At 34.7% G+C, this 15,628-nt stretch overlaps 1 protein-coding gene across 2 annotated transcripts in view; it reads left to right on the forward strand.

The window, feature by feature from the left end:
* Positions 1 to 759: 759 nt before the first annotated feature.
* Positions 760 to 15,628, forward strand: part of nckap5l (NCK-associated protein 5-like) — a 54,278-nt gene continuing 39,409 nt past the window's right edge. For both annotated transcript variants that reach the window (XM_005162212.6, XM_021469964.3), the window contains exon 1: positions 760 to 964. The gene's annotated coding sequence lies outside the window, so the exon portion shown is untranslated. The remainder of the gene's footprint in view (positions 965 to 15,628) is intronic.

Below are 15,628 nucleotides of genomic sequence, written 5' to 3' on the forward strand. Positions count from 1 at the left end.
GCACCAGTATATGTGTGTGAATCTGAAGATGTGGGTGTTTTCCAGTATTGGGTTGCAGCTGGAAGGACACTCACTGCATAAAACATATGCTGGATAAGTTAGTGGTTCAGTTCGTTTTGGCGACCCCAGATTAATGAAGGTACTAAGCCAAAAATAAAATAAATGAAATTGGCCCTAGTGTATGTGTGTTTCCAGGGATGCAGCTGAAAGGGCGTCCGCTGTGTAAAACATAAGCTGGATAAATTGGCGATTCATTCCGCTGTGGTGACCCCTGATAAATAAAGGTTCTAAGCCAAAGGAAAATGAATGATTAATTATTAATGTAAAAATACAAAGTTAGACAAACATTTTAAAAATAAAACATAAATGAAAAATAAATAAATAAAATGAGACTGTGATTTTAACAGCGCAAGGGTTGAACTAATAAATGAAATATTATTAAACAATGAAACTTACAGTTGGTAGCAAGACATGCTAAATGTTGTCACAAGACCATTGATTTACTGCTTAATCCTGACAGACCTAAATAAAGCCGAGCCGCTGTTTGTTTAGTCACGAGTCATGATTAAATCACTGCAGATGCGTAGCAAAATCAAATAAAACGCGTTAATAAATTAAACAAAAACTCCATCTAAATAAAATAAACATACAAGTCAAAGATATAAATGAAAACATGCGTCTGAAAACGCTACGTGGAGCACAACACAGGCCCTTTTACTAAAAGTGGGGCGGGCATCACAATTTCAAGCCCATGACATCACTTTTCCTGCGAGTGCTTTAACCTAAACACGGGAAGAGAGCGACGGATGGGAAGAGACGACGATAAAACCTCTAATCAGCGGCTGGGAAGACAGATAAACATGTCCACAAGCTGTGAATTCAATAGTACAGTGCAAGGTATTTCTTAGCGATACTCATCGGGGATATTTTCACACCTTCTGAAGAAACGCAAGGATCGCGCGAGGTAAAGAGATGCAATTTTTCTAGCTTATCGCGCGCTCGGTTTGACGTTTACATGTCGGTGTTATGCTTATTTTGCAAAATGTAATGTACTATGGGGGTAATTTGTGTTTGTTATGGTGTTATATGTTGATGTAAGACTGGAATGGGGAATGTGGGGCATTAGCCATCCGGCTATCTGGGACACCGGTGGGCTTGAAGTCTGTGAGGATGCTTGCTGGCTTGTGATATCCTGCTTTGCTCGGAAATGCATTACGCTTGTTTTGTTAAATCATTCATTTTACCACAATCCGAGTTGGCTTTATATATGTGGACCTCGCATTTTTCCATGCCAGTGCATAAAAAAACAATAATCCGTTCTTATCCTAAGCCTGTGCATCAGTTTGGATCCCTGTGTTTTATGTGGTTCAATCTATAGCCCTTCCTCTTTCTACAGCACAGGCTGTTTATAGTTACACACTTTGGCAACCCACAACTTTTGTGTTTACTTGTGTGTGATGAGAACGCAGGCTGCATTGTAAAATTGCTAATTTTGGCAGTTCATTCCGCTTGAGACCCTAAAAACAGCAACTAATTCAAGAGTAATTGAGGGTAAAAGCATGCCCCCGGCCCCTCCCCTTTAATATTTTACAGATGTTTTTCACATTTGCAAGTCCCATGTTCAAAACCATGTCAAGAGTACTTTTACAACCTACAGCTCTCTTACATTGAATATTCGCTTTACAAGTAGATGTGTTTGGAAGATTTTTCAGTTTTTTAGTCTCTTAGGTGGAGTTTATAGATTTTTGTTAGACAATCAATACTGTTTTAAAGGGTCATCTTTTGTGGAATCTCTTTAATTGCGTTTTCCTAATTTGTAATGCGATTACATTTTCCTAACTGTTCCCTACCATATTAATTTTAACTTATTTGTTTTATAAATATGCACATATATCTGGTTTTCAGATCTATATTTGATAATGGTGTATTCATTTTATTGTTATTTTTATTGTGTTTTACAAATTGTCATTATTAAAGATGTCATTTTTAGGAATTTTATTTCCATAGCAGTTCATTTCTTTTTAAGTTATCTGTCTGCCAGCTAAATTATATTAAAGAGAATTAGTTTTAGAAAAATTAATTCTACCATCCACACTTGACCTAATCCGGACCAATTTCTTTCCTGTTGAATGCAAAAGAAGATATTTTAAAGAATGTTGTATACCTTTAACTACTGACATCAATAGTAGGAAAAAAGAACTGTAAAAAAAATTGTTGTTTTACCCCAGCTACCGGGAAAAAATCGTACAGTAAAGTAACAGATATTAAAATTACAGAAATTTCCTTACATTTCTGTAATTTAGGGAATGTTATTTTATAGTAAATTTCAGTAATTTAACGTCTGTTATTTTATGGTATATCAGTAATTTAATGTCTGTTATTTTATAGTAAATTTCAGTAATTTAGCGTCTGTTATTTTATGGTAAATCAGTAATTTAACGTCTGTTATTTTATGGTAAGTTTCAGTAATTAAACATCTGTTATTTTATAGTAAATTTCAGTAATTTAACATCTGTTATTTTATGGTTCTCAGTAATTTAGTGCCTGTTATTTTATAGTAAATTTCTGTAATTTAACGTCTGTATTTTATGGTATATCAGTAATTTAACGTCTGTTATTTTATAGTAAATTTCTGTAATTTAATAGCTCATATTTTATGGTAAATTTCTGTAATTTAACGTCTGTTATTTTACGGTAAATTTCAATAATTTAATCCCTGTTATTTTATAGTAAATTTCAGTAATTTAACATCTGTTATTTTATGGTTTATCAGTAATTTAGCGTCTGTTATTTTATAGTAAATTTCAGTAATTTAACATCTGTTATTTTATGGTTTATCAGTAATTTAGCGTCTGTTATTTTATAGTAAATTTCTGTAATTTAACGTCTGTTATTTTATGGTAAATTTCAATAATTTAATCCCTGTTATTTTATAGTAAATTTCAGTAATTTAACATCTGTTATTTTATGGTTTATCAGTAATTTAGCGTCTGTTATTTTATAGTAAATTTCTGTAATTTAACGTCTGTTATTTTATAGTAAATTTCTGTAATTTAATAGCTGATATTTTATGGTAAATTTCTGTAATTTAACGTCTGTTATTTTACGGTAAATTTCAATAATTTAATACTTGTTATTTTAAGATACATTTCTGTAATTTAACAGCTGATATTTTATGGTAAATTTCTGTAAATTAGCAGCTGTTATTGTTTTTATTCAACTGGGGTAAAATAACTGCATTTTTTACAGTGTACTATGAAAGTCAATAGTTACAGGTTTTCAACATTTTTCAGTATATCTTATTTTGTGTTCAACTGAACAAAACAAATAAATAATTATAAATTGATAAGTCTTTTATTCTTCTAATTGATTAGAATGGAACGGGTCAAAAAACACCAAAACACATTTTTTGAGATGTTGACAATCATTTATATTTCCCGCATTGCTAGAAACACTGTTAGGACTCATATTTTTAGCAAAAAAATGAAAATGGATTGTTTTTGCATTGTTTAGAGCAAATTCGTTCTTTCAGTTTGAAAAAAACATTTTGAAGCTATGTCACAGCGATGAGATCTTTGTGCAAGATCCAGCGTGAATATTGGCTGTTTATACCGGCCGTGACAAAGTGATATCATTGATTCAGCATTAATTCATGAGAAAGACTTGGTTCAAACCAATCAGCGAACTCTATTGTGAACGAGGTGCAACTTCATTAATTTGCATGATATAGCTTCAAAGACTCCTTTTACCAGTTACGATGTTCAGAGAGATGCCACGCTGTGTTGCCAACCAGAATTCGTAGAATAATAAGTAGTAGAATAATTATTTGGAGAAATGGGTCGTCAGTGTTACATTTAAGTGGAATGTTTCAAAGTGTCGATCAGCTGGTTTTGATTATAAGCTGACATACGAGTGATCCGCTGATGAATCACGGCTTTAAAACGCTCCGGTTTCCCTGTGTCTGTGGTTACACTGGGTATCTGGTTAAACAGTAGTGAGTTTGTTTAAGAATGTCAGCGGGAAATGGACGTTTTTAAAATTTTAGTATCGAATTCCAATATTGAGCAACCCTACTAACACGTGACAAAAATATGTTATATTCATTCATTTTCTTTTCGGCTTAGTCCCTTTATTAATCTGGGGTCACCACAGCGGAATGAACCGCTAACTTATCCAGCACATGTTTTTGCTCAGCAGATGCCCTTCCAGCTGCAACCCATCTCTGGGAAACATCCATAAACACTCATTCACACTATACACTATGGACAATTTAGCCTACCCAATTCACCTGTACCGCATGTCTTTGGACTGTGGGAGAAACTAGAGCACCTGGAGGAATTCCATGCGAACGCAGGGAGAACATGCAAACTCCACACAGAAGTGCAAACTGACCCAGCCGAGGCTCGAACTAGCGACCTTCTTGCTGTGAGGCGACAGCACTACCTACTGCGCCACTGCGTCGTCAAAAATATGTTTGTAAGGAACATTTTTTCTATACAAGAGTTTTTTCGAATCTGGAAATAGTCAAATTAGAATTTGCCACTCGGCTTCTTTTTGAAAAGACGCGGTTCCAGTTAATTTTGATAGTCCTGTCTCTATGGATTTGGTAAGTATGTGATCAATGTTCGTTGTTTATGTTTCTCCAGATGGCAAAGTTAGTTAGCAGCGTCAACAGTACTCTTTCAGTTAGTAAAATGACTGAAGTTACTAAGTAGTTTTCATTGTTATTACAATATTATGGACTGAAAATGCTTTGTTCTGTGTCTTTTTAAACGGTTTGATTGACCGTAGTCAGATCCTTATGTTATAAATGCTTAGCACACATCGGACAGCATTTTATGAGTTTCACATATAGCCCAAAGTGCCTCCAAGTGAAGAATCGCCCATGTATTCTTACGTAGTGCCCTTGGAATTTTGATGCCCAGACAGACCATTGCACAGCCGGTGAAGTAAATAATGTCCCCAAAATAGCTGACAGCAATCGAAGGCGAGATAAACTCCAAATTGCTCAGTAAACCAAATGGCCACAGAGGACATTAGAGGCAGCAGGGGGGCCTTGCTCCCAGTTTGCTGATAGTCACGGTTGTGTGGTAATTTTGCGAACTACTCCCAGTGATCACAACATTATCTTGTTGTGGCTTTTGATCTTTTCGCATGCCCGGCAGACATGCATTGTCTCTAATGGGAGTCAGATGACATAGGCAAGATCACATTATTAAAGATTCCAAGACACTTAGTGAGGAATTCAGAATGTGTTTTCCTGTGTGAATTCACTTAAATGATGTGCGAAAATATGGAAATGTTTCCATAGCTTCAGTTTATCTGGTTGTCTAACTGTTTACACAGTCTGTGTTGTGTTTCAGTGTTTTTTTGGTATGTTTTTAGGACATGCCAATGCGATTTATCCTTGCTTATAGAACACACATGCTAGCTTGCCCTAGGCATTTTGTGTGAAGCAGATTTTCTAGTTGGACGTCTTCACTCTGCAATGCAATTACAGGCCCATTTCTATCAGCAAAGCAATTTTGGGTGCAAATGATTTTTTTTTCCAAAAAACTCTGTTTGAATTTCAAGCATTATATAAAACCTAAGTAAATCCCAATTACACTACTTTTGCTAAAAATATATATATATATATATATATATATATATATATATATATATATATATATATGCCTCTATCAACACTTTTACAAAACTCCAGAAAAACATATCTTTAGCTAATAAAACAAACAAAAGAGGACTTCATGTTATAATTACGTTGCTTATTATCATTTCATTATTCAAAAATATTACATTTGGTTGCTAGCAGAATATGGTTAACATCTCAAAACACTTCCTATAGCACATGGCTTCTGAATTATTATTTAAGAAGGTTTCAGTCACTTGAGTTTTTTATATTGCATTTGTTTTTCACTGTTGTAAGCTTGCTTAGTAGCTCACCTGGTAAAGCTTTGCACTTTTTTATCACATACGTAAAGCTTAGGCCTGGCTGTCACAATAATTAATTTTTGTTGTGCAATATATTGTTATTAGCATTATCAGCACTTGTAGAATTAAAGCTGCAAAGCTTTAGCATTCTTTTTTATTGTTCATTTGATAAATGCATGAGTCAGTGTGCTGTGTTCACATCTTGTCATAATTACCATAATTTTATTTTCGTGTTTTGGACTAAATTAGTCTTAAATTAGTGACTTTCACATCAGGCAGGGAAAGCCCTGTACTGTAAAACCCATGAATTTAACTGTACCACGCAAATGCTGGTTTGTTGCTGTGTTGACTAAATTGCAAGTTCAACAGGCGGATAAAGTTCAAAATAGCTCAGTATCGTCCTTTATGGATATTTAGCTCGTGTTCTTGTATACTTTGCATTAACTGCGCTTGTTCACCAGACAAACAGATTCTTCTCGAATAATAGGCTGGCAGGACATTTCTTTGTAGAATGCTTGTAGTATCTTGCTGCTTGTAATAGTGCTACTGTGCTGTCATGGCAATGCTGCAACTTGTCACTGTCGATATGATGTAAGTATTTTATTGGCTTGTTTTTTTTTAAAACAGAGTTCAAAAGCAAAATGTTACAAAATTATATAACTTAATAAAGTAATAAATGATTTTTACAAAGCATTTTATTTTCAGTGTTTATTATATCCAAGGGTATCCAGAATTTTTATTTCGGTGCATCACTAATAATTTAATATTAAATGCTTTTACAGGTTGGAATATTTTATTATGACATGTGAATGCACCGTGAATGTTGCCACAAATACATTTACAATCAGAAATGCTTATTTGCACCTCTCGTTGGACATTTCACTTGAATTGAATTTTTGTAAAAATAAAAATGTCATTAGCCTCGGTTGCACGTTCACTTGCATGAAATTTTTTATCATACATTATTTTACGGGTGCACAATCAGTATCAGAATATAAATGCTTGTTTTTAATGGTAGAGACTTGATAAGCAAATTAATTATCGGCTGATAAGTAAGGAATTCTTTTTGATGGTTGATCCATTCCAGATCCGTGCTGCTGGCCGTGAGGGTTTTGATTGGTGCTTTTGACGTGATGTGACATGCTGCATTCATCAGACACATGTTTTAGAAGAGTTTTGCTAGAGGGAAGATGAGATGTTGGCAGTGTGGGAGTTTGCCACTAAGAAAAGAGGACATCAGAATTGTAATTTTTAAATGTTTAAAAAAAAAAAAAGATCTTTTTGTTTTCTCTGTTTTCTTGTTCTCTAGAGTTAAGGTTTTAAAATATGAATGCTCTAATTAGGATTTTTGCAGCCGATAACGAGTACCAATTCCTTATCTTGGTGATCGGCCAATCGAGTACCAATTCTGATGCTTCAAGCTTTACAATGCATAAAGCACATTTTCAGTCCAAGTATGATACTTAAGCTTAATATACTCAAGATACTTAATCATTTAGTGTGGACATGTCATCACCTTTACAGAAAAAATAGATAAAAACAGATTTTAAAAATTGGCAAGAAATATCACTAATAAAGCAATTTGGAAAAATTGCAAATCATGGAAGATTTCAACATGAAGTTTGAAGCGCTAAGGATGCATAAGGAGTTAAAATGCACACATTTGAATCCATTACTTCTTTACTGAAAGGAAATAGGTACATAAACTACTGCTTAGTACAATGCCTATATTACAGCAAGTTACATTATTAAATATTCAAGTTTTAAAAAATATTTAAGTTTTTTTATTTCCCTAATATTTCCAGCTGGAGTATAATGAACTTGAATGAAAACACAGAGCATTCAGTTTTGATATGTTAAAAGTTTTCAGTTCTTATGTGTCCTCTGCTTGTAAACTCATAAACAAACAGTGAACAGTTCATGAAATCAGCCAGATCAGCGAGTATACCGTTCGTTCAAGTCATGACATGGGATTATTGGCTGATGCCGATCGATCAGAGCATCCCTATTTTAAACAATATCTGTTGTCCACTATTTGTTTCCAATGGACCCTTTTGTAAGCCTGTTACGACGTGTTTAACGGTAATCAGCATCTTAAGTCCTTTAAAGTTATATATAAAGTTTATATATATATATATAAACATATAAACATATAAACATATGAACATTTATTTGGATTTAATTAAGATTGTAAAAAAATATTTGTTGTATTCTCCAAGTCACTGCACTTTAAGTTTTCCCAACTATTAGGGCTTCCACTACTGAGAAACCGGAAAGTGTGAAAAAGGTCTATTGTTATTGTTATCTGTCTTAATTATTGGTCCCATATTGGTGCATCTCTGCTTCTGCAAAAAAATCTTTTTGTTTTGTTTTTGTAATCAGGCACAGGACAATTATGTAATTATTTATATTTATGCATGTATATTGGTTATCAGCCACAGTTTTCATATGAGTGCATCCCTGCCTTATTTGCTTGTGCAATTACTGACTCAGTACTAATAAATATAATGATTTCTGTAGAATCCTTCTGACTCCCGTTAAACCAGTTAAGTTTGCATTCCTGTGTGAAATCTCTGTCACGCAGCTATTGTTCCCATAGCTACATATTTAAGTAAGATGCTATCAGTCACAGCACAGCAATGCATTTCAACACATTACAACTCCCACATGGCCTGAAGTTGTTACTCTGCTATGTTGTAGCTTGCGAACAGTGCGCTTCGTTGTTTTTCCAGGTTGTGGCTCATGATGTTATTCCATGGACTGAAGCCCAGAATGGTTTGGGGTGGGGGGGAGAGATTGTGCTTGGCCACCTGATCCTGGTGCACGGCAGAGACGCTGATCAGCTGCTATCACAAAGCAGAGCCACATGAGGCACGTACAAACAAAACCCCTGTGAAACATCTGATAAAGGAATGAAATCACACAGAGGACTGTGGGAAAATTTAGAAGTGATATCTTGCAGATTTGGCCCCCCAGCTTTAATGTGTGTCGTTGAAAGGTTTATGTCTCTTGATTTGCTATTCAGTGCAGCTTTAGGGCAAGACATCATAGGAGAATAGGCTAAAAAAAAAGCCAGCAAATAAATTTTCCCAGTTGATTGATTGCATTAGAATTTTTCGGATTGCAAGATTTCTGAAATGTTATGCGTTGATGCAAATGAGGGATTATATAATTAAATATGCACTAATTTGCATACATTTCAAAAACAGAAATCTGAGCTTTGAACAAAGAGGTTCAACATTTTTGTTTCGTTTCGTTGGAGAAATGATTACGTACATGGCATTTTTAATAAATAAATATTTATTTTCAGAATTAAATTAGCAAATAATAGAAATATGACAACAATAGAAATCAGTGCATAAAAAAAGTCCTTTCATGATTTGTATTTTATTTGAAATCTAAAAATGTCAACAGATTAAGTACAATAAAATAAATAATTACAATTGTATTGTGGATTTTTTCTTTCCCCACTACTCTGAGGGCATGTTTATACAGTAACAATGTAGATAAAAATGAAATGCTTTCAAATATTCCAAGTTCACACAGATCTAAGACCAGTACAAGAACAAAAAAATGCATGCCAGGCCAGTAGCTGGCAATATCAGTTTGTAAAGAACACTGCTGTAGTTAGCAGTTTTTTTTTTAATTTTCAATTAGCCAGTTTGCCTTTAAACTGAATATGTAATACGTGTGTGCATTACATTTTAATGAAATGGTTATTTGTAGCTTACAGAATGGCAATGACTGCTCTTTGAAACTCTTTTTTTTTTTTTTTTTTTTTTTTTTTAAGGGGATTATGCAAAAATCACTTTTATAAAGGGTTTAGACACAGTTGTGTGCCAACAGTGTGTAAATATACCCAGCCTCTAGTGGTAAAATAACAATTGATTAAAACATTCTGCACAAGTATTTTGATTGATATTCTACGTGTCATTGGGGGGTGGGGGATGGGGGTGGTAAAGTCTCGGGGGTGGGGGGAAGTCCCGCCTATTAGTGACGATCTCACTAGCTAAGTTTCCATTAAAAAATGCAAATTAAATTTATGTGCAGAACTGGAATATTGCATAAAAGATGTGCGAATAAAGCAGCGTTTCCATCCAATGAGTCAAAGAGAACAAAATCGACACTTCCTGATTATCTGGCACCAAATATTAACAGTACAAACAGAATTTACTGCGGTAGGAGAAGCTTCGTCAAATCTTTTCTTCATTCATAAATTACTTGCGCAACGCTGACACGCACTGAATGCGTAGTAGCGTTTGAAGGCGTGAGACATGGAGTACAGATGCTTTTGACAGTTCTGGAGGTCATTAATAATATAAAAACTAATTACAGACCAAAACAACATTTTAGATGTTTTACAAAGTGCTCAGCCTGTTTGCATGTCCATTCACACACATTATCATCACATGATCTCTTATAACAAAATTACCTAACTTTTTTTAATGCGCATACTGGAATTTGTTCATTAAAAGTGTTTCCATCATAGTTTATGCGCATCTTTTCTTAACGAATAAAAAGCTTATCCCACTTAGTTGTGCGCATAGGTTTTTTTGAGCATTTTTAAAATGTATGCGCATCTTGGCATTTACATCAACTAGAATGCGCATAAAATAAGGTGGATGAAAACATAGCTACTGAGACACAGGGATTTGGAGCTCCACCCTCTGGCTGGGAGCACGATCTTATTTGAATTTAAAGAGAACAGAATGGCAAAATTCTGATCAATGTCTATAACGGACAGTTCGAAAGAGATATAAAAAGACATCTGTTCAGTATTTTAAGCTGAAACTTCACACACAAACACACACACACTGTAGGGATCTCAGACCTATTTCACATCTTATGAAAAGAGGCATAATAGGGCACCTTTAAAGTTTTCATTTTCAGGAATTCAGTTGTTTTGAAAATGAACAACCAAAACATATAGACCAGGGGTCACCAATCTCGGTCCAGGAGGGCCAGTGTCCCTTGGTTTAGCTCCAACTTGCCTCAACACACCTGCCTATGTTTCAAGTATACCAAGTAAGACCATGATTAGCTTGTTCAGGTGTGTTTGATTAGGGTTGGAGCTAAAATCTGCAGGACACCGGCCATCCAGAAAAAAGTTTGGTGACCCCTAATATAGACACTTCGTCACCTTAGAATTATAACTTTCTATCTGACATTTTTTGTCAAAATTGAGTTATTGACATATTCATATTAAATGATTAGTGTTGGAGCTAAACTATGCAGGACACCGGCCCTCCAGGACAGTTTGCCCACCCCTGGTCTAAAGGGACTGTCTTGTGAAAATCACTGTGAAAATAAGAGGATTTCAGAAGTTTGCTTTTTGCAGTTAAGCTAAGATTTGATTTTGTAATATGGTATTATATTTATATATTATATTATATGGTATAATATTTAGAAATCCACTTCAAAATTTTTATTTAAGTGTCTGTTAATTTCCACAAAAAAGTCACATCAAGTTCTTTATTTATGGATCAATATATTAGTCAGATCCTTCCAAATAAAAAGAGTTATTGATTATCATTAGCATTAGCCACACTTTCAAAGCAGCAGATCTTTAATTATAGTTAAGCAGAAAGTGTTTATGCTTGTGTTTGTCCTTGTTGCATGAGGAACCACCTTAGAAATGTAGGGAAGCGATCTGTTCCTTAATTTAATTTTAAATGTGAAACCGGAGTCTCTAGCTTGCACAGTTCTTCTTCATGCTGTGTTCGGTCATCTAAACAAGCCTCTTTGGACAATTAAGGCTGAGGCATGAAATTGGACCTTTGGCAGTGGCTCTTTGGCAGTAAGAGCCTCTATAACCGGATGGCCTGATTGGGGCCCAATAGTCCTGCATTAGTGTGAGAAAATAAAGAGCGTCATTACAGCAGCATCTTTCTTGTCAACATAAAAGGCTAAAACGTGTACTGATGGGCCAGCTTTGGCACAAAGTATCTTTAAAGTCCCTCCAGACATGCAGGCTCTGGGTTTACCCATGCTGAGTCGGGACGGCCATGTCTGTTATCAGTTTCCCCTGCTGGCGCGTTTCCCCTCACCGGCTCCCCGGCGAAACAGTTACCATGGTTATGGATTGGGGGATCATATAAATGCAGAAAACTCATCAATTACTCTGGGATGCTGGAAAGATATGCCGTATACGCAGCAGGGGAGTGGGCTGACATCTCCTCAAGACATTACTACTGTTTTCACAAACACTGCAGAAATTTGGATGAGAGCAATTACTCTTGCAGTTTTCTCCTCCTCCAGTCTTTGTTGTGTTTTTGGAGGTGCACAGTAAGGATTTCCTGCACATCCATATCTGTATTTTACACATTGATGTATATGGAGAGAGACCACTTGTTTTTTTTCATTTTGTATTCGTTAAAGTATGAAATTCTTGTAAAAGTATCAAATAATTAGACTTTTTTTCATAACAAAATTTAGGTTGTGAAATGTGTGTTGGAAATCTAGAAAATATAGTGATTAGGGCTTCAAGATTTGGAGAAAAAAAAATCGAATTGCTATTTATTTATGCTATTCAACCGGTGGACTGCGGCGATCCTGCAGGTGGGCCGTGAGATAGCTTTAAATTAACTCTCAATATTATGCTATAATTTTTGGATCTCATCATTAATATGCTATATTAAAAGGATCAATGTACTGCATTGCTGTTCTCTGATTGCTTCAAACTCGGTGCAAAAAGCCTCATGATCACGTCTGCAACTAGTACACGTAAATCTGTTTGTTTACATACTATGCATCGTTTACATACTATGCTATGAAGTGAAAGTGAAAGTGTATTTTTGTGTGAACTATTTAATATATCATATAGTAGCATAGTAGTCCAAATTGATGTCTTGTGAGTGTTTTATAATGGACGTGTACTTTGTACTTTATTTTATATTGTTTGTTTATTCATAGTTTATCTATCTACACTCAAAAAATGACTTTTTTGAGACCATTTATTTGTTTTATCTTTAATCCACTTAAATTTGTAAAAACGATTACGTTAACTTTTGTCTTGGATTGTGTTGGATTTGTGTTGGGACAACATAAAGGAATAGTGTGGAACCAAGCATCTTTGTTTACATTTCTTATGTAGTATAATATTTTTTTATTTGGTTTTTATTTCACTGTCTTCATTTTTACTTTTAAGTTAGTCAATTTGTTATTTTTCTGTTTAGATCTTTAGTTTTCGTAACTTTAACTTATTTAGTTATTGAGGCAACTTCTATTTTGACATTAAAATTTGAGCATCTGAAAAAATCATGTAATATTTACATATTTAATTGAAGCTTTATTTCAATTAAGAACAAAGATATTCATTAAACACTATATGTATTGTACACTAACCCATATGTAGTAGACACCCTTACATGTCACTGACCCGTACACACTAGTGTATATATTATTATAGTGGGTTTGTCACGCTTGCATTCCTCTTTCTTTCCTGTGTACTTAGCCAGTAACAGAATCTTTTGGAGTAAACAGTGCTGCTTAGAGAACCTATCAGCGGTGACCTAGTGAAAGTAACGCACCATTGCAAAAATATATGGATTTATTTTGCTTCGCGTTCACACTGCAGAAAAAAAAGCGAAGCAAACATTTGCTTTGGTTTCTCACAGTATGCCAGTCTTCAGCTGCAACAAACATTCGATTCATAGCTTTACTCAGCGGAAATATGCTTTGGAATGTGGCCTTAATCAATTCAAGCAAACCAGGTCAATGGCACATCCTGTTTGGGGAGAGAGGGGATAAATGTCCACAACTTTGGTGGGGCAGCAGAGAGAGTCAAACAGACTTCGTGGTCAATGGCGTAGAGTGGGGCATTTGTACAGCGCCATACACTTGATATGGCAGAGCTCGCTTTTCTCTGGCACAAAGAGGCTACAGTCACCAACCTCCTTTGAAAAGCCACACCACCACCCTGTTTGAAAGCCGGGAAAAATGGCCTCACGTGCTTTCATTTCCCTTCTTTTTTTCTCTCGAAATGAAAGCGGTGGTGGTTTAGGGTCCTGTGACCTTTAGCCAGTTAATTACGCCAACTATTCCCTTGAGAGGCTTACCAAAGCTGATGTATGTTATGTTTATGTTAAATACGCATCCTGCCCTGAGATGGGGTCACTTTTTTTTTTTAAAACACCCACACACATTATCAATCTGTCCCATAAGAGTGGTCTTTTATCTTTGCAACCTTTTTTTGTCCTACAAAATTCACGAATTTGTGTAGCACAGAGGATTAATGGCAGGACAAAAGTACACAGTGAACACATTAATACGGATTAAATATGCGTTCTTGTGTTTCGAAAGTGGACTGTGGTCACTCAGGGGCCAAACAAATGAGGTTATCTGTGTTTCATAACAAATAATTTGATTTATACACATTTTTAAAAATCCTTCATTTAGGTTTGTGTCATTGTCAGATCAATCTGACTCCTAATTTTGGCCAATAAGTGTTAATTTAGGCATTACAGTATTATTGGTCGACAGAATGTATGTATTTATGTAGCATAGAGGATTAATGGCAGAGTAAAAGTATGTGCAGAACACTTTAAAATGGCCTAAACAATCATGACAAATGACGTTTGTCATGTCATAAGGTAAATGAAACAAGACATGACTTAAATCAACAAAATGAATTCTTTAATGAAATTATTTTCCCATCACAATGGTTCTTGGATGGCAGAATTGCTGTATGTATGTCGTGTACATTAATAGTAGTATGAAAATAGGCCCAGAACACATTGCTAAGCTTACATTTGTTTTCTTGCATTTCGGTGTAAACTATGGGAACAAGCAGAGGAATTAAAATTTGATCTAATTCTTATTAATGAAAATAAAAAAACCTTCACTGTTTATTTAAACATATAAATACAAATTTAGTAAAGTCATTAATAGCAGTTTCAAACCAATGTGATAGTTTAATTTAGACTCCATAACTAATTTTGTCTATTGACGATTAATGCCTGTATAAAACTACACACCAAACACATTATTAAGGCTTTTTTTTTGTGAGTTTCATAATGTAAACAAACAAAAAACATTGTTTATTATTAAAAATCTATGGAAAAAAACCTTAATAAGAGTAAGGATGATCTGATCAAGTGTTTTATGCCCCAATCCAGTCTGAATCACGTAATTGTGAAGGATCTAAATTCTTAGTGTCAGATTATTATTAAATCTATTTGATGTGTGTGCTGAAGAGTTCATAGATCAGTTGTGTAAAGAAAGAAAGTGCAAAATAAACAAACTAACATATTTTTTTCGTATTATACTGGCAACGTTGGATTATAGTTGACAGTTGCTGTGTTGAGATTTGTCAGTATTACATTTAAACATTACTTAAATCAAACATAGTTCTATCTAATTGATGTAATTAAGCTCATTATCATGTAAACTGCACTCGCATTAAAATATTTAGCATAGGCTAATTGTATTGGTAAACCAGGCATGTAAATGCATACCTTAATCGCATTATTACGGCTCTGACCAAAGTGCATGTGTGCTTCAACATACTGTGTGCTCACACAACTTCATGAATGAACTCCATGACATTATTCAAAGTTTTCCCAATACTTGGAAACTCTGTCAACATAGTTTAGTGCCTAGTTCATGTCAGAGAAAGCAATACAGCGAAGGCACAAGACGCTTGTGTTTCATCACCAATTTTGCGTAAGTTACCTCAATGAACTTGATGCATTCTGTT

The sequence above is a fragment of the Danio rerio genome, chromosome 23 (assembly GCF_049306965.1).
Source record: "Danio rerio strain Tuebingen ecotype United States chromosome 23, GRCz12tu, whole genome shotgun sequence".
NCBI classification, from domain to species: domain Eukaryota; kingdom Metazoa; phylum Chordata; class Actinopteri; order Cypriniformes; family Danionidae; genus Danio; species Danio rerio.